Source organism: Betta splendens, chromosome 16, assembly GCF_900634795.4.
Source record: "Betta splendens chromosome 16, fBetSpl5.4, whole genome shotgun sequence".
In the NCBI taxonomy this organism is placed as follows: Eukaryota; Metazoa; Chordata; class Actinopteri; order Anabantiformes; family Osphronemidae; genus Betta; species Betta splendens.
Window position 1 is genome coordinate 16,525,855 of NC_040896.2, and position 19,353 is coordinate 16,545,207.

At 45.0% G+C, this 19,353-nt stretch overlaps 1 long non-coding RNA gene across 1 annotated transcript; it reads right to left on the minus strand.

Moving 5' to 3' along the window:
• Positions 1–15,258: 15,258 nt before the first annotated feature.
• LOC129603155 (uncharacterized) lies at positions 15,259–18,673 on the minus strand. The gene is made up of 2 exons (XR_008692827.1): positions 18,313–18,673; positions 15,259–16,766 (listed from the first exon to the last, which is right to left on the minus strand). It is a non-coding gene; the product is annotated as an uncharacterized LOC129603155 (long non-coding RNA).
• Positions 18,674–19,353: the final 680 nt, after the last annotated feature.

Below are 19,353 nucleotides of genomic sequence, written 5' to 3' on the forward strand. Positions count from 1 at the left end.
CTGCTCGCTCTGGATGCACGTCGGCGTTACAGCCAGGTGTCGTTTTTTTCGACCCCCCCCCCCTTTTTGGCAGTCGGCACTTGGGAAGATAAACAACTGTAATTTTGCCGTGAACACACACAAACAGGCGGTTTTGATTCTCACCACCCCGCAATTAATTTCTGCTTCCTCCCTCGCCTTCATTTCTGTTTCCCTCATTCACTCCTGCATGTGTAATTTGCATCTCCTTCCCCTCAGTGTCAGTTATTTTCTTCCTGGCGCTTCATTTTGCCCGTTCATAAGCAGGATCTCGTTGCTTTTCTTCCCTCCCTGTCTTCTTCGTAGTCGTGCTCTGTGATTTCTCCTCAATCTCTCTGATCTCCATATGAGTTGTTTATAACTCCTAAATGTGCCACTTCCCCATCCCGACTAACAGAGCAGTAAGAAATGTATTCATTTCCATGGTGCTCTGGCACACTTATCTTTTATTTCCCTCTAGATTATTATTTTTTATGGCCGTCAGACGCTGCCGTTCATGGTGAGACAGTTCCCTCCATTTTCCCCGTGGTGATATTTTAAATCTGTGGTTACGTGGCTTTTATTGTTTTGCTTTTTAGTTGTGCCGCTGTGCTGGAAGTGTTCGTAGATTTCATATTTGAACAAAACAAGTCTTGTTTTTTTTTTTCTTTTATACATCAAACCGGATAAAGTGTTTTCTGGTTATTGGAGTGGGTTGTGTGTCAAAACAACAGCTCTCAGCGCCGAAAAAATGTAAAGCGCAGCCCGCATGGTTCAGCACTTGATTAAATTCAGATAATAAATAGAGGCAATACCGCAGGGCCGGGCGGCGCCAGACATATACCTTTTAATAAAGATTTAAATGTGAGTTCTTGTCTCACCAAAGTCCTTGAACGTCAGCTAAACAAGCGCCGGTTGCCTAGCAACATGCAAGCGGCAACTTTGGGTTCAGCATGTTAATTTTAAAATCCCAACTGATGATGATGTTTTATGATGTGTGTATTTACACACACGAACCTACATTACACGGCAAACAACACACTTTGTATTAGTGTTTTGCGACATGCATTTCGGTACGAAGCAAGGATCCGTCTGAGGATCAATAACAAAAGCGTATTGTAAATTCTGACGTGCTTTAGAAGAGTTAGAAATGTGTCTTTGTGGCGGTTCCTCCCACTTCATGCACATAGGAGCAACTCCTCCCCGTATAGAAATCATCCATTTTTTAGCCGAGCACGAAAGCCTTGTATTTGAAAGACGAGATGGAGAGGAAAGTGAGAAAACGGCCTGGATAGTCTGCAGCCTCTTTGCACTTCTGATGCCTTCGACTTTTTAACCCCGGCGTTGATTGGACGGCGGGGTCGCCCCCTCGGCGTGGACCCGCAGCTCGTTGGCCCTCGGCTGCGTCTGTCACGCCCTCGCCCCGTTTCCCCTCTCTTTCTGTGTCTCGTTACCCCCGTCGACCCCCCTCCGCTCGCACGCCCGCTCCATGCCTCTCTCTCTCTCTCTCTCTCTCTCTCTCTTTTTCTCTCTTTTTCTCTCTTTTTCTCTCTCTCTCTCTCTCTCTCTCTCTCCTCTCAGCGCCGGCGGTCATTCGCAGCTGGTGATTGAACGCAGTGCGAAGCTCGTGCTGGTGCGTTTGAAACAGAGCGAGCGAAGCGAAGGGGACGCGGCGGTAAACGGCAGTGAGCTGCTGCTGCTGCTGCTGCTGCTGCTGCTGCTGCTGCTGCTGCTGCTGCTGAGAGTGATGAAGATGTGATGGAGGAAGAAGAGCAGGACCCTGCCTCCATACTGATAATGCTCTGCTGACCTTCCGTCCTCGCTTCCTCTTTATTAAAATGACCAGGCCTTATTAGTATTTTACAACCCCCTCTATTTATTATTGTTGCTATAATTATTTTAAGATGTGGCTGCTTTTTTAACACGGCTTTCATGAATAATAAACCTGTGGCATCCTTTGTCTCTGTGAGTGCAGCTATCTTTCTCTGTGTGCCTCAGCTGTTTAGGATCACGCCCTTTCTCCTCTCATACTCCTCTGTTCCGCCATGTAATTTGAGAGGGAACAGTGAAAAAACACATCCCTCAGTAGTCTGACCCACCGGTGAACCTTTACTTGCTTTGACAAATCACTGCAACATGAGCCTTTCATTTCATCAGGAAAAAGCCCCCCCCCCCCACTCTTATTGTATTGTGTGGTGTCTTTGGCTGTAAATGGACAGCAGTAAAAAGATCAAGTCCGGCGCCATTAACGTGCGTGATATGTGTGTTTCCTGTCTGTTTGTCCACGTTGGCGTTGTTGATGTGTGTGTCCATCGCGTGTCTGTGCAGCGTCCATGTGTGCGATAAGGGTAGATGCAGCGCGTGCATAAAGAAGCCTGACGCGCTGAGCGCTGCTGCAGACACTCAGAGTGATTCATTCGCTCACACTTACACACCGTCTCCCCCTGAGTGACAAACTGCAGCCTGAAATAGAGAACAGATTCTATTAGAGTCCGCAAATGTGACAGCGAGAAAATCGTCCTAAAATAACAAAAGGTCAAATGAAGATCACACTCCATAGCTATTCATGGAATTGTTCTCCATAGACATCATTTCTGATGTCGTTTAATTATATTAGCAGGCATTTTATTTAGTCCAGCCGGAGTTTTCAGGTTTGTTAATTGTGACCCAAAGCCCAGATTAGTGTGTTTGTCCTCCTGTTTGACTGGGATGGATTCTGAGTGGATGCTGTTGGATGCTCTGCACACCTCCACAGATAATAGACTCATAGTGCATGAACAGTATTTCCTCACAGGTGTACACACTTTGCCAGAGTCAGATTATTAATGTAGCATGTGTGATTGTGTTACATGGTGTAGCTTGATGAGCTGTTGGAGCCTAGGGTAAGTTGTAAAATGTTCAGAGGCTGCTTATTCAGCTGATCGCGGAAAGTCGTAAGGTCATAACATAGCATCACATAACATAGAACATCATCTATTGTTACTGTCCTGGTGTCTGTACAGTAAACTACGTGGAGAAAACCTCTATTCACACTAACACTAACACTGATACGCTTCTGTAGTAAACTGGTTTACCTCAGGAAGAAGTGACTGAGGTCATCTGAAACTCCAGTCTACCAGTTTACCAGATAAGTTACATTTACTTTGAATTGTCTAGTTATTAAAAACGATGATCAGAGTAATAATGAAAATGCAGCAAACAGGCGGTTTCAGAGGTTTTGATGATGAGCCGTGTTATAAGTCCATGTCAGGCCTGTGTGAACACAAAAGCTCTTTTGTTGAGAACTTGCTGAAGGGTTATAGCGACTGAGAGAAATTAAAGGGTATAAATGAAATGGAGCATTTTCTGTATCTGGACATTTAGGAGATTGAGATTGTAATCACTACTGCAGCTGACAAGAAGAGAGAGGTCTATTGTGTAACCTGAATGGAAAACGGTGGGGAGATGGAGAGAAAGAGGCAGATCTGGAGGGAGAGGACAAAAAACGAGCTGGATCTGGACAGAGATAGTAGCAGGTTGATGTGAGAGGTCCAATGAAGCTCACCTGCTCCTCTCTCACTCCATGCAAAGCTGCTGCTTTTTCTTCTTCTTCTTCTTCTTCTTCCTGGTTATGTTCTTGTTCTTGTTCTTGTTTTTGTTCTTCTTCTTCTTCTTGGTTATGTTCTTGTTCTTGTTCTTCCTGGTTATGTTCTTGTTCCTGTGTTCTTCCTGGTTATGTTCTTGTTCTTGTTCTTCCTGGTTATGTTCTTGTTCTTGTTCTTCTTGGTGTGTTCTTGTTCTTCTTCTTCTTGGTTATGTTCTTGTACTTGTTCTTCCTGGTTATGTTCTTGTTCTTGTTTTTGTTCTTCTTCTTCTTGTTCTTCTTGGTATGTTCTTGTTCTTCTTCTTGGTTATGTTCTTGTTCTTGTTCTTCCTGGTTATGTTCTTGTTTTTGTTCTTCTTCTTCTTGGTTATGTTCTTGTTCTTGTTCTTCCTGGTTATGTTCTTGTTCTTGTTTTTGTTCTTCTTCTTGTTCTTCTTGGTTATGTTCTTGTTCTTCTTGGTTATGTTCTTGTTCTTGTTCTTCTTGGTTATGTTCTTGTTCTTGTTCTTCTACTTCTACTTCTTGTACTTCAACTTCTACTTCTTCAACTTTTACTTGTACTTCTTGTTCTTCTACTTCTTCTATTTCTTCATGTGTTGTAAGATAGTATTTATCCTTTGCTATCCTTCTCTTTTAACTTGGCTTTCTGATAGTATTTATCCATGTTTTGAAGTTGGGGCTTGTGCTGGCCTTCTCCAGGTCATTGTTTATAGAGGCTTCAAATGCAGCTTTGAAGTGATTAATCCATATATCTACATCTCCACTCACTCGCTGCTCCGAACAGATTAAGTAAAGAGAGTTTTGGTGATTCCACAAGGAGCCGTGGATTCAGTATGGATCCTTTGCTTGACCTCAGCTGTTTACAGATATTGAGTTGTTTCTTCGTGCTATCTGACGGTACACATGTAGCATTCGGGTGTTGTACGATATTGAGGTGTAATATTTTATTTGCTGGATTTTTATTGGCAACTTTTCTCTTTTTTTCCTCACAGCAGCGGCAGCAGCAGCAGACATTTTGACTTGTCAAACGCAGGTGTAACCAATAACGTTAATAACAGCTGCAGTAAATTTCGGTGTGCAGCTGCCAGGGCGCTCTTTGTGTTAGTTATTTACTGCACCCATGGATTTCCTGCAACGGCATGTCTGCTGTTACAAAAACAAGGTCTGATCTGATCTGCTCTGTGGTGTTAGGATGCCTTAAAAGAGGCACTGTGTGAAACCTGAGGACAGCGGAGAGCAGCGAGCACATCCTCTTAGCTGACAGCAGTTCAGCAGTGCAGCCTTCAATGCAGGTCAAGCAGAGGCAGGAAGGAACGAGGAAAGGGTTAGAATATAATTACAAGAAAAACAGGAAAGAAGATGTTCAGAGAGCTTGAGAGGGAGGGAACGAGGCTAAAGGAGCGGATGATGGGCAGCGAGCTACAGGTGAAGGGAGCAGCAGGAGGAAGGAGACAATGGTTAAAGTCAGTTTAATCCTGAAAAACCAGATGAGCGTTCGAGGACATGCACTGTGTGTGTGTGTGTGTGTGTGTGTGTGTGTGTGTGTGTGTGTGTGTGTGTGTGTGTGTGTGTGTGTGTGTGTGTGTGTGTGTGTGTGTGTGTGTGTGTGTGTGTGTGTGTGTTTTAGTGAACCGCACATCTGACATGCACTGAACCCTTCACCCCTAGCAGTGCAAATCTTTGGCTCAGGACCTGCATTACTTGGCAGGCTACTCGAGAATCTGAACCGTGTGTGTGTGTGTGTGTGTGTGTGTGTGTGTGTGTGTGTGTGTGTGTGTGTGTGTGTGTGTGTGTGTGTGTGTGTGTGTGTGTGTGTGTCATCTTCGCTTCGTTCAAGATGGACTTTTGCCTCAAACATTTTTCCAAAAGTCTTCCAACAACAAGTAGCGAAGCTGAGCTAAACTTGAAATATTAAAATCCTCATGTGGACTCTGCTGTTTCCTATTTACGTGTTTTGGTTAAAAGGATTTAATAAAACTGATACCAATCACCGCCTTGACTACCATGTGAAGCTCAGCGCACTTCTGGGAAATCTTCTATTTTAGTTACATCACTGTGCTGCATCTGTATCACTTCTGTTGCTCTTATGCTAAAGGCAGTATAAGTATAAAGGTGCCAGAAGTATTAGGAGAACAGAAGTTAAACAGGCTTCATCATGTGAAGTGTTTGACTTCATTCTGGGTTCAGTGCCAAAGCTCGAAGAACCAGTATCTGTTCATCGTCCATGACGTTAAGCACTTTTTACCAATGCTTCACGGATAAGTGGTTGAAGCAGGTGATCAGTCCTCTGTAATGGATTACATTCCATAAGTAATGTTCCCGGTCCTGTTCACACTATGAATGCTTTTATGAGCCACAGGCCTCGCACTGTATACGTCTTTCATCTCTAAGGCTTTCAGCTGTGTGTTAGCGCTGCCAGGAAGACATGCTGTTTAAAACTTGGCAGCTAGTCGGCCGCCTCAAATGGTTTGCAGCTGCCTTCGTTGCGCAGCGGTTTTCAAACTTTTCAAAACGTTTCTTCTATTTTTTTTGGGAGGGGGGGTGATGCGACCAAGACTGATTTTGTGGGAAGAGCTTACTGACCTCCAGGCTCATTGCGTGTCACTCACCCTGCCCCACATCTGGAGCTCAGGTAGGATTCGCTGCAAGATTAAAGGAAACATAGAAGTAGGAAATAAAACGTTTAAAAACCAACAGCAAGGGAATTTATCATGGATTGCTTTTCAAAAAACAAAAATAGTTGTTATAGTGTTTTTGGATTTAACCTCCCACAGCACACAGTTGTACCTGACATAGGCTTTTAACAAGGTGGGCTGTAAAATCACCAACTAATATATATCAGCAAATGAATCATGAAGATAATAGAGGTTAGTGTGTGTGTGTGTGTGTGTGTGTGTGTGTGTGTGTGTGTGTGTGTGTGTGTGTGTGTGTGTATTGAACTTAATTATTCTCAGCTGAGCAACTGCAGCTCCTCTCTCTCTCTCTCTCTCTCTCTCTCTCTCTCTCTCTCTCTCTCTCTCTCTCTCTCTCTCTCTCTCAGTCTACCCTGTAATCCAGAGTAAGGTTATAAACACAGTTAAAGTTTCCATCTTTCTCATCCTGGGTGGCCACACTGTGTGTGTTTGTGCGTGTCTGTCTGCATCTGTGCATTTGCCAGTTTGCTGCTTGTTTGTCTATTTGTGACTCTGAATGTAAGTGGATGTCGTTTTGTGGCCACGCTGACCTCTCCTGACCCCAGTGTTAATGTCGCCTGATTCGGGCCTGTTTGTCAAACTAGGAGTAAATTCCTTCACTGTGTGATGTTTGCTGTAATCTGAAGTAGCAGATACATTTACTGCTGACAGTGCTCCCATTGACAGTTACTGGACTGCGCTCCCCAGGTTTAGTCAGGCTACAGCACATAAAGCTGCTCACTTATGGACCAAGGGAGCTTTAATATTTTAATATTAATATTAATATAAAACAGTGTGGCTTCAAAGTTTCACGGCGTCTCAGGGTTGTCAGCTCTTCTCAGCTCGGATAAAAAACAGTGCGGTGCGTCTGTGTGTGGCTGCGTGTCTGCAGATAGTGGGTGTGTCCCGTCTCCCCCCCCCCCCGTCTCCCTCACATGTCGTGCCCCTCTGTTCAGGAATTCGTGATTAAAGTTGGTCACAGGTGGCAGTTCTTAGACGCCCAAAGTCTGATTATTAGATTAAGCAAAAGAAATAAACGTTCCAGCACAGCTGTAGCTGCTCCGGGAGCCTCTGGAGTTGGCTGTGTATGTTCCTGGTGGTTCCCCTATTGATTTTATAATATGAGCATGCATTACTATAAAATGTGCCTGCAGACAGACTGAGGTGGGAGAAGGAAGGCGACCGGGATGGTGGGAGCATTTGCTGACTCTTTAGCTGTAGCGTACAGTATAGAGAGAGTCTCTATATGTGATGTGTGGGTGGCCTGAGACGCTTTTGCAAGAAACAGGAGGCTTGTTTGAGCCTCATCCGTGGAAACTGAAAGCAGCCAATCCTCTCAAGTCTTACATCAACATCAGAATGTTATTGATGTGCGCTATTTTAGGTGAAAGCTTCGAGAGACTCTCTCTGTGTCTGTCTCTCCTCCTCTCTTTCTCTCCGCATGGGTTGAGTGTTCCTCTCGCTGCGCAGCTATGCGAAAAAAGGCGCTGGCTTCGCTGAACTTTCCTTCAAGTTAATGATTTAGAAGAGGTGTTGGCAGAGTAAATTATCACCCTCTGAAAGGACCCATTGAGAGCCCATATGTGAACCTCACATATCTGCAGCACAGCTCAACTCAGCCAAGGCAGATTGAGTTTAGCCCCACCCAAACTCGAAACAAGTCCCTTCGAAACTGCAGTGAGCCTTGGCTATTTGGTTTTATGTCAATAAAATATGGGTCACAACCCACTTTAAACCCTGGAACTGAGTCATGGAAACGTCTCCACAGGCGGTTAAAGCCCAGTAATGAATAGAAAGACTCTTTCAAGGTGTTACTTCCTCAAGCACTCTTTCTACTAGGGTGGATTTAGATGTGCACAGGATGTCTGTGCAACCCTTAAATCACTTAACTGATGAATTAGATGGTTCGGCTTCTGAGGCTTTCTCCACATGCGCCTCTTTTCGCCCGTTCTCCTCTATGAAAATCATAAAATGAAAAATCCCCCAGATGAAAGAGACGAACATGAGCCAGCGTAATATGACAGCTAAATTGATGGCATTGGACAGACTGAGCCGACTGTTCTGAAGTTCTAATGAAAGGTTTCTTTGAGAGGCCGTGTCAGCAGGTGAATGAATGGAGGTGAAATATGTAGACTCCCTCTTCCTGTAGCCACCTCCTCCCCACCTGACTGCTCATGTCTGTCTGTCTGTCTGTCTGTCTGTCTGTCTGTCTGTCTGTCTGTCTGTCTGTCTGTCTATCTATCTATCTATCTATCTATCTATCTATCTATCTATCTATCTATCTATCTATCTATCTATCTATCTATCTATCTATCTATCTATCTATCTATCTATCTATCTATCTATCTATCTATCTATCTGTCTGTCTGTCTGTGGCTGTGCATTAGCTGAGGGAGTTATTCCATTACGGCTACCAGCTACCTTTTAATGGTCCTTTTTGATTTATAGCGCCATTAAAATGCTGTTGCCAGCATTTGCATTTTTATTTTATGTTTCCTCTTCCTTGCGTGAAGAGATGCTGTGACTTATTATTGCGACAGATACTGCAGAGGACAGTGTTTTGGTATGTGTAGAGCAGTGGGTGGGTGTGTAGGGGCGTATCAGCGAGGCTCTTGTCTGTGCCCCATGCATTTCAATGATTAGGTTTCAAATCGCACGTCGTACTTTTCCTGGAAGGTTCTTTTACGTCGGGGAAAAATAAAAATGAATATGGATTTGCAATTTTAAACAGCTTGCTTGGGTGAGCAAAAAAATGATCTAAAAATAATTAAACTGGTAATACTGGGCATACCAATTACAACTTGATGTCACAGTCAACAGATACTGGTTGGATTGACCTTTCCACGAAAACCCTTAAAACAGGGATTGAGTCGAATGACTTTTTTCCCCCGATGGGCAAGTTTTTTTTATGTGTTTAAGTGAAATGAAATCAAACAGCAGACAGAAATGGGACGTGACAGCACCTTGCATGGGGCCCCTGGGCTAGTGCGAGACAATATGTTGTTCTAATATGCTAATTCTGCATTAAGGATTCAGTGAAAATGAGCGTGTGAGATGATCACACCATTAAAAGTTAGCATTAGCAATGTAGTATGTTAATCAGGCCAGATGGGACCATTCTGTTTGTGTAAATTAACTCCCTCTACTTCTTCTTCGTAAGACGTGGAACGATAATCCTTGCCAGACCTTTAAATATGCTTTCCGATGCAAAATTGGCTGAAACGTTTATACTGAAACACTAAGTTAGAACCTAAAGCTGTAAACGCTGGCTTGCACCTGGCAGCGCATTCAGGACATTATGTGATCATGTGCTGCAATAAAGCCTTTTACTGCAGACAGGGCGTGGCTACGGGAGCATATTGTTTATTATACTTTTGCTGGACATACTCCATTAAATGTGTGGTCACATGCTTTCCACTGCTACAGCAGCTCAAACCCAGTCAAGCCACTGTAGGTTAGAGCAAAATAAATGAGCTACATTTTTGCCTTTGTGATGCTAAACAAGTTATTGTTAATCAGTTGAACGCTTTGCCTCAAACTGCATTAACATTTCTGTATTTTCAAGCCTTCGCTGTACTGTGACTTATTCATATTACGCCCCTACGTCTTTCCCTGTAGATCCCCCACAAATGGGATTTTATTTTGGCAGCGTCTGTGCTTTGTTTCAACTTTTGATCGCCAGCTAATGTGGCCAACATTTGAATTTATAATTTACCAAACAGCGGAGCTATTCCAGCAGAAAATGGATTATATTGAACTTTTTTTTTCTTTCTTTTAGCAGCGGTGATCATTTCTAATTATGTTTGCCCACCACTCATGGATAAATGGAGCAGCTGTCAGCAGTGCACTATCAACTACTAACTGTTAGCTAACAGCAAACTCCCTCTGTAAAAGTCCATTATTTTTATCCCTTTACTTCTGTCACAAACACTCTATTACACAACCCAGGATCCCTCTTTAGCCAAAATCAGTATTAGTTTTCCACCACTGTCCCCAGGCATGTTCTGGCTTTCTGGCTCCATAATCCAGGGCATATTCTAAGATCCTTAACCCAGCAGCAAGCCTTGTTTTTGGGCTTTAGTCCAGCCCTGCTCTTGGGAGGTCCTACAGCTCCTCCTAACCCCCTCCAGTCATTTTTTTGGCGTGAAGGATTTTTATTTTCAATCTCGCTGTCCCAGACCCCAGGACAATTAGAGGTCGTCACCGAGCAGTTTATAGAAAGTGCAGAGCAACTGGATGTTGTTTTGGAAAGTTGTGATGGTCCCTTGTGTGGGTGAATGGGCTCGGAACGGCAGCGTTTAAAGAAACAGGGTTTGTACAATACAGTACAGAAATTGGTTGCTTATGTTCGAATAATTCTAACTTGCCTTAAAATGTTGTACATCCCGAGCCCTCAGGAGTCGAACCAGGTAAACCTTCCACAATTCAACCCAAGCTGTAAAATCGACACCTTTGTTGATTGTGCTATTCAATCTGCTATTAACATCAGAGACCTGAGGCTTCGGGACGTCTTTGCCACCTGTCACACTCATTGCTGCATAGAATATGTGTTGGGAAGCAGTTGAGTCTTGAACATTCTCACTTTCGCCTGGTGTGAAAATATTTGGCCCGACCAGCAAATCAAGAGGCGGGCTGTTTTTTTATTTTTTGGTGTGACTCAGCCAACGCGCTTTAAAAAATAACCACGGTGCACCCGGTGACCCTTCAACTGTACCTGGGGCTAAGCTAAACATTGCTCTCTCTTTGTGTCTCCTTCTTTCTACAGTCATTATCTTGTCAGCGTGAGCTTATTGTCTGATCCAAGCCCGGTGATGTAATTTCCTTCATAAACAAGTTGGGCTTCCTCTCGCTGGTCCCTATCAGCTGAGCGTATCCTGCGAGGGCCCCAGTGGGAGCTGAGTTCATTTCGGCGACCCGCCCTCCTCCGCACAGATGCACTCAATGTAAGTTTTTATCCGCTTTTAAGGCTACACTCAGTGCATACAGTAAGAATAGGCTATGAGTGTACTGTTGAACCACAAAAGAGTTTGGCGGGTCGCATGTGGTCTTGGACTCAACCCTGTGTGGATGTAGAGTCTGCCGTATTTACCCTGACTCACTGCAGCAGTCACCGCTTTGTACAGCAGCGCGGAGCACGTGTGCGGCCGCAACTGACTGAACTCTCAGCACCTTCCAGCTTCACTCAGTCGGACCAGTTAAAGACCCCGAACTCCCGCTGGTTTATTCAAGTGGAGCTTGTAGTTCTGCAAATCAGCGAGGTATAGTAAAGGAAATGACTCCAGTATGAAATTATTTTTTTGGGGGGGGGGGGCTTATGGAGTGAGGCACAGCTGCAACCTGCCTGCATCAACATAGGCCGGGTAATTTTATTTAGCCAAGGTAATCACCAGCGCTGCCAAGCCGACCTCTCGCACCGCTTCTCAGGCAAAGTCGATGCCGTTCAGGAGTTGGAGCTCTTACACACCCATGTGTTTTAACAGTTCTCCTCCACATGTGTTATCAGCTGAGCCATGGATGTGGGAAAGCCCCGCAGGCAGAATGACATCATGCCATGTGTACGACTAGATATAGCCTCAGCGCACACACAAGGGTGTAACTGGGAAAAATGGGAGAGCCTGCAAAAAACAAGCCCCGCCACAAACAAAGATGAAAAAGCCCACTGTTAAAGTGAGCGTCTCAGCTCGGAAACAAAAGCCAGCACTTCAATAACTAAAATCAGATCGGACGTCATGTTTGAATTCCAGTAGGAGCATCGAACCCGCGCAGTAGGACCCCCTCATAGTACGAAAGTAACGCTGACATTCTGGCACGTATTGATGTGTTTGCTGCGACAAGGCTAAACATATCGATTTTTACCTTCAAATTGATTTTTGTGCATGTGCCTGCCCTTTAAAAACTCCAGCACAGTCAGCTGTTTGGTATTTCCACAGTTAAAGCGCCTCGGCATGTGTTATCGGTTTAGTCATAATGAGCAAGAAGCCCAGTGGCAGAGTGACATAATTTACAGTTCGCAACTGCACACAGGGGTGGAACTGGAAAATAGCAGGGAATCTCTGGAAATAAGTGAAAATTAAGTAGAACTAAACACAGTGGAAACGACGACGACTGCACTTTTTCGTTTTGTTTTTTCTGGCGCACGGGGCCGCGGCATCCTACAATTAAGGCGCCCTCAGAAAGTCGAGCATGTTGAAGTAATTGCTTTTGACGAGAATCCCCAAACAGTGAGCGGTGAGTCTCACCGGCGCTGAGCAGGACGGTGACACCGGACGGGTGCCCCCTCTCAGCACCAGCATCAGCACCTACAGTGTGGGCTGAATTCTGCTGCAGTAGATGGAAAAAACAGGCCCTTGAGTTATCACTGTGATATGTTCAAACAGTTGAGCTTTGTTGAGTCATCTAATGAGATCTTCCCAGAAAATCATCACATTGGACCCATTTTTGTAAACAACGTGCTTGTTTTACCAGAATCGCACATTTTATTAAAAAAAAAAAAAAAAATCACGTTGATCTTTCTTCGAAAATCCATGGCGCTGTCCATATTCCTGGCTGTTCTAGTTCACCCCGATGGAAAGATGCGACTCTTTCCATGCAGCATACCAGAGGAGGCGAGCTGCCGATGCTGCCGATGTCAAACTAAAAGAGGAATGGCTGCGGGGAGGATTACATCACCCCCCCTTCATCACGCCGTGACCAGCGCTGACCAGCGCAGGCATCGTCGCCGCAGCGCTCCCCCCTCACCATCATCACCATCATCATCATCATCATCATCATCATCCTCCGCCGGCGCTCAGCGCTCTGGCATAATAACGCTGCGCGATTTAAGGCGCTGCTGGAAACATGACATCACCCCCCCCCCCCCCCCCCCCCCCCCCCCCCCCCCCCCCCCCTTATAACTCTCTAGTGTACATCTGACTGCGCTGAAGAGCGAGGAAGTAAATGATGTGATGTGTTGGCATCTGTGCAGGAGCTGTCAGCTGCGTCGCTGTCTGGATTTCACAGAAAAGACCCTGTAGGAAAGTTGACATCATTCTCCCGCTGCAGAACAATAACTGGCATTCCGAGGCTTCTGACATAAAATTGACATATGTCTGGACGAGAGGAAATATATGACAACAATGGAAAATGCTGGCCCCGCCGCGGGAATCGACAGCTGTTTGGCATTCTGGATATAATTGGAAGGGATTGAAGTGTTTTTCGCGGAGGAGCCGATTTGCCAGAGATGTGGTTCACGAACTGTAACTGCAAAGGTTCGACCTTCCTCAGATAGTGGAGTCACACGTCCCCGTGCAATGTTCCAAGTGTGTCCAGACTTTATTGTCTGAAATCAGTTAATAAGCCTCTTGAGTGTGACTTGAGTCTGCCCTCGGGCTAAATGACATAATTCCCAGACGATGGGAGCACAGAGTGAAACTGATTTAAAAATGGACAAAGCAGAGGGAGCAGAGCGATTGAAAAGAGACCTGCACTTTTAAACCTTAACGCCTAATAGGCCTGGCTCCAAACCATCAGATCAGCCAATTAAACCTCCTCCAACAGTCCAAATGGTTTTGATTAGGGGAAATTAATTAATGAAACTTGGAATCAGTTAATCTGCAAAAAAATGGTTCAGGGAATAATTCAGCTATATTAAAGTAAAATCAGAAGTGCTACAGGCAGAATGAATTAAATCCCGACTGGTAAGTGCTAACTCACTTAAACAGTTGTGTTAAAAATTCTCAATGAGCACCTTAAAGTGGGGAGCACGTCATTGGAAAGGTGTGCGCTGGTCAGTGGTAGACGACGCTCCACAGAAAACGAAACGACATAAATGTCAGCGTGACACGCACACACGCTGGGGTGTGTGTTCACGGGCAGCTGACGGCTCGGTGATGTCATCCTCTTTGAATCCAGCCTTTACCCATCGGTTAATGTGCAGGACGTACGCTCTCGTAGTGCGTTAGGCTGATTTCATTCCGTTCCCGGTCTGTGCAGTCACCACTAGATGCTGACCTCATGAAAACATCAGATCATGATGCAGACCACTTGCTAGTTCTGACCTGCTTTCATGTTTTCTACTGCTACTATTAGCAGTATTCCAATTAAAGGTATTATATTTTATTCTATTCTATTATTTGGGGGGGGGGGACTATGAAACATACAATAATCTTTGATGAGGAGTCAGAAGCTTGATTAACTAAAAAGCGCTTATCGCCCCCTGCGGTGCGGCTTGATGGTCACTCCACTCCTCATGCAATAAGCCCTTATTAATGTTGAATAACTGCTTTTTTTATTAGGAGCAGTCAGTCCTGCCAACGCCGTATAAAAGCACGTGGGTATGAGCAATGTGAGTCACAGATATAAAGCGCGTCTCGTGGAGCCTGTAGTAATGAACGCAGAGTTACAGCATGCTGTCAGGCTGAGTCAGCTGTCTGTGGGGTGATGGCATCACTGTCTGAAAGCCTCAGCATCGCTGTGTGTTACGCCGACGCTAGATGTGGCCTCCGGCGCGATGCGACGTGGCCTGTGACTCACGTGAGTCACGCTGGTGTCTGTTGCATCTGAATCAATGAGGAATGGAGTCTGCCAGTTCATTAGAGATGCGTGAGTCATTCGTCAGGGTCTGCGAAACAGATCCTAAAGCATGTCAGGCCTCAGTCACACAGTTGAGTGGTGGGCATGCACTATGGTGCTATACTGAATGTGTCATACGTTCACTCTGACTCAAGGAAGTGAACAGTTCACGATAAAATTCCAATTAGGAGGCCGCCTGAATATCTGTGCAGCAACATGATTATTGTTTGTTCTTTGATTGCGCTCTAGATTTGGTTGTTTGGCTTTTCAGGACAAATTGACGGTGGACGTGGAAAACCCGCATGATGAGAACATGACTTCACGCCCCCGCTCACCTCCACTCGCACACAGTCGCACGGAGTTCTCCGTGAAATGACAGCGGTTACGTGTTTATCCAGTCGCCATAAAAACACAATTAACCACAAGTCAACACTGAATAACTCCAAACAAGTTGGATTATTGCTCTAATTAAGCTTTAATAAGCCCTTATTAAACGGCCACAGGCCTCGTTAGGCTGTTCATTAAGTCATTTCATCCTTTTATTCCTTCATTAAGTCTCCTCTGTTCTCTCCTTTCTTCTCAGGGAGTGAGGGAGTGGTGAGGTCTGGGAGATCATGACCTTAATTCTCTCTAAGACAGACAGTTTAATTAACAGCAGAGGAGTCCTCGGTGGCTCCAGAACCTCCACAGCTGCAAGGGAATGGGACTGACAAGGTGAGGTTAATATTTATGTGTTCTCCTCTGATTTCCCTGGCAATTTGCAATGATACACTTTACGATACCGCCATAAGTGCAGGTAACTGTATTATCCTGAAAAAATCACTATCTATCGTCGAAACAGCATCACGTGCAGCAGCGGCAGTGAAGCTGACACAGTGAGAGCAACTTGGTATGAAGTCAAATTAAAAAATAAGTAAAACTACTGAAGACCCTACAAAAGAAATGGCAACAGAAGTAAAAGTAAATGTGGAGAACTACTGTATATAAATACTTAAACAGAGGACATTAAACTTACAGTAGTTGTATCCATAATACATAACTGTATGTATTATGGATACAACAGTGCAGTTTTCTTACCGTCCATGCTGACATTTCATACCACACAACCCAAAAAGGTCAAAATGCAAGAATCTCAGCATTTGCATGTAGCTTGTTCACTGTGGGAAACAGGAAACATTTACCTATTAATTTCATGAAGCCACAAGACTGAGTGTGACTGTGAAAGTGAAGGGGATGAAACGTGCACCAGAAAACAGCTTCACATGTGGCTTAACAGCAAATGTCAGCATCTCCTCCAAATGATCACGGTTTCAAAAACAAAATTAAGGCACGTCTGATGTTCTGCCATTCAGGCTCCAGACTGATCGGGTGGAATTTTCTTAGCCTCACTTGGACGGCGACTTGTTATTACTGCGTAAGGATTCGTGCCAGACTCGACTCAATACAAATAGATGATTGTGTGCTAAAAACCCAGCGGATGCTGTCCTGCGTGCTGCTCGGTGGCTACGGGCGCAGGTGTGCGCGTAGACAGAGTGATGAACGGCAGCGCACGGAGCCTGGGCCAGATTTAGCCTGGAGGAGACGCATGTGTGTGAGGCCGCGAGCCATAATGTGGGTGTGCCTGCGCAACGGGGGGCGTTTGCATGTTTATTAGAAGTTCGGAGCCGGAGGTGATGGATGTTCAGGCCGAGGGAGACGAGTCCAGATTAAGTGATGGGCATGCGTGAGTGCGACGGGGCGCTCGCTTGCACATGGAAGTCAGACGAGCCGTCCTTCACGCATCTGTGTTGTCCTAATGGCTTTGTGTGTGATCGTGCATGTGGGCCCAATGAAGGCACGACTTCCAGATCCAGCTATAGGGTGATTGAGTTTCCTGAAGCTTTAGCAGATGTCCACTCCCCAGGATTCTCCCTCGGCCCCCTTCATCTTTGTCTTCCTGCTTTTATTTTGAAGTGCTGCTGTACCTTTTTACGCACACACACACACACACACACCAGACAGCAGATAATGGCTGAGGATGAACATGTTTAGTCAGAAATACAAGAAGTGCTGGTTTGGATGTTGGGCAATCATCCCTACAGTACATTTAAAGCTCATAGGAAAGCCCCTCATACTGGATGTCAGGTGATTTGTTTCACAATTATACCCTTAAGTTCAAAAAGCAGAAGTTGTATTTGTTTGTGTTTGGAGAAATGAAACTCGTGAAATTCGAAAACACGCTGTTCATGTTTTTACATCTTCAAAACACATTTACACACGATATAAGGCGTGCTAGAGTGTGTTTTATGTTCAAAGCAGTTTTATCATAGATTCTTAAAATGAACATTTGCAGTCAGGATCACGATGTGTTAAATAATATTATAGGGTCTTGAATTATATTATAGGATCAGGCCAACTTTGCCTCTTTTTAAACGTTGTCTATTCTAAGAACTGTTGGCCATTACATAATTATAGTGGCTACTCCACAGATAAATATAATTCCGCCATGTCTAAATTTGGAAATTAGGGGGTGAGGCTTTGTACAAATGCTGAATGGACAAGATCGCGATGTGGAACTTCGTCTGCGGAACGAGCCGAGCCTTAGCCGCCCGTTTTAATTGGCTGTAATTGTAGCTGTAGTCAACTCAATGAAAGCAATCAAAGGCAGGCAATTAGGAGACCCCAGTCACCAGCCCTAGAGGCACAACTTGGATGTGCAAATACACACACACACACACACACACACACACACACACACACACACACACACACACACACACACACACACACACACACACACACACACACACACACACACAAACAGGCAGTCACCCACACATTTCCTGTGCGTTTCATGTAACACAGCCTTTTCTTCTGTCTCTTCTGATTGGAGAGGAAGTGTGGGTCTAATGACTTTTCCTATGCGTCACCAACCCTGCATGTGGGAGGCAGACAGCCGCTCTGCACGTGTGCTCATGTGAGAACCTTTATGCATAGATGCATGCGCCCGTGAAGGTCTCCACGCATGCAGGCTGCACTCTGCATTTGTTCGGGCCTTCACGGGCAGCATTCCGTTGTCACACGTCTGTGGAAACATGCACACTTAGCTACTGTTGTTGCTTCCTCCAGTTTTCTAAACACGGCTTCTGTCCAGATGCCTCACACATTTTGGAAAACCTACGGTTTCTCGGTTTCTTGCACAACTCTGCTGAAAGTTTCATTCCTTGGGAGAGTTAATACGTACCAGGCTAAAATTTCAGTTACAGCTTGTTGCAGTGAAGTATCATATATTTATGATGGTTGCTGCCAATACTTTTCCTGGTTTTTCCATCAGTGGCCCATAGCATTACTGTAAAGCTATATCACAACATGAACAAAGAGCTGCACTTTTTTCATTGAGGTTAAAGTTTTATAAACATGTTTAGGGCTTTGAATGTATGTCTCACAAGTGATGCAATATAAAGGTGCTCAGGGTCCCTTTATTAAATAATCACCTTCACACACACAGCAACGCTGTTTCTGCTCACTCACCTTCGGGATGAGGTGTTTCAAGCGGTGTTAAGCTTTCAGGTATTCTGTTCTGTGCAGAACTCTGAGCCGTTTCTCCAAACTCATCACCTGTCTCCACCGTTTCTCCCACTGCAGCGTTCCCAGCTGCATTCACTCTCATTTTCCATCCCTACATTTCTCCTCCTGCAGTTTCACCGTTGGTGTCTGGTTGTTTTTGTGCCCTTTTTTTAAGAAATAGATTGTCAGATAAAATTTAAAAGTAGTAAATATTAAGTAACCTGAGTTCTTTAACTCTAATATCTTCATGAAAACCCAGTGTAGCTTGTACGCTTTACAGCAGTCTAATAGCAGGGACGGGTTAGGTTAGCGCTGCAACACTCTCTCCTCGTCTCTGCTGCTCTCTTTAGGTCTTTTTAAAGCCTCCCTCCTTCCAGCTCCACATCATCAGCAGTGAGACTACCGTGGAGTTCAGCTGGGGTCAGACTGCCTGTGTGTGCTGCCCTGGGGATACGCAGACTGGCTACGGACCAGAGCAGTTGGAGGGAGGTGTCCTGGTGTTCTTTCTCACTCACTGCTGAGAGCTTCTCGCTCCCACCGAGCGCTGCAGGCTGAGACGAGCTCTTGGGAAACTAGACCTGACCGTTCGAACAAATAATAATAAGGATCATAATAAATTAAGTCCCGTCTGACTCTCGTTTCAGCAGCGCTGCTTCCTCGCCTCCCTCGCCTCGCTCCGTTTTGCTCCCTCCTGCGTACACATGCACTGTACCAGTGTGAATGATTTATGCAAGCGAGCATTAATTACAGTAATAATCTCTGGTGTTTCAAATGAGAATCAGATAGTGGTGCAGCTGATGTTTCAGCAGTGATGTTCGACAGCGCCTCAATGCCAGCTAATTTTGATCAGCTTGTGTGTGTGTGTGCGTGTGTGTGTGTGTGTGTGTATGTGTGTGTGTGTGTGTTTGTGTGTGTGTTTGCTTAAACTCGCTTGGCTTTGCCTGACAAGTTTGATTTGGGTAAACATGGAGGCAGCCAAATAACTGTGGAGTGAGAGAGCGGAGG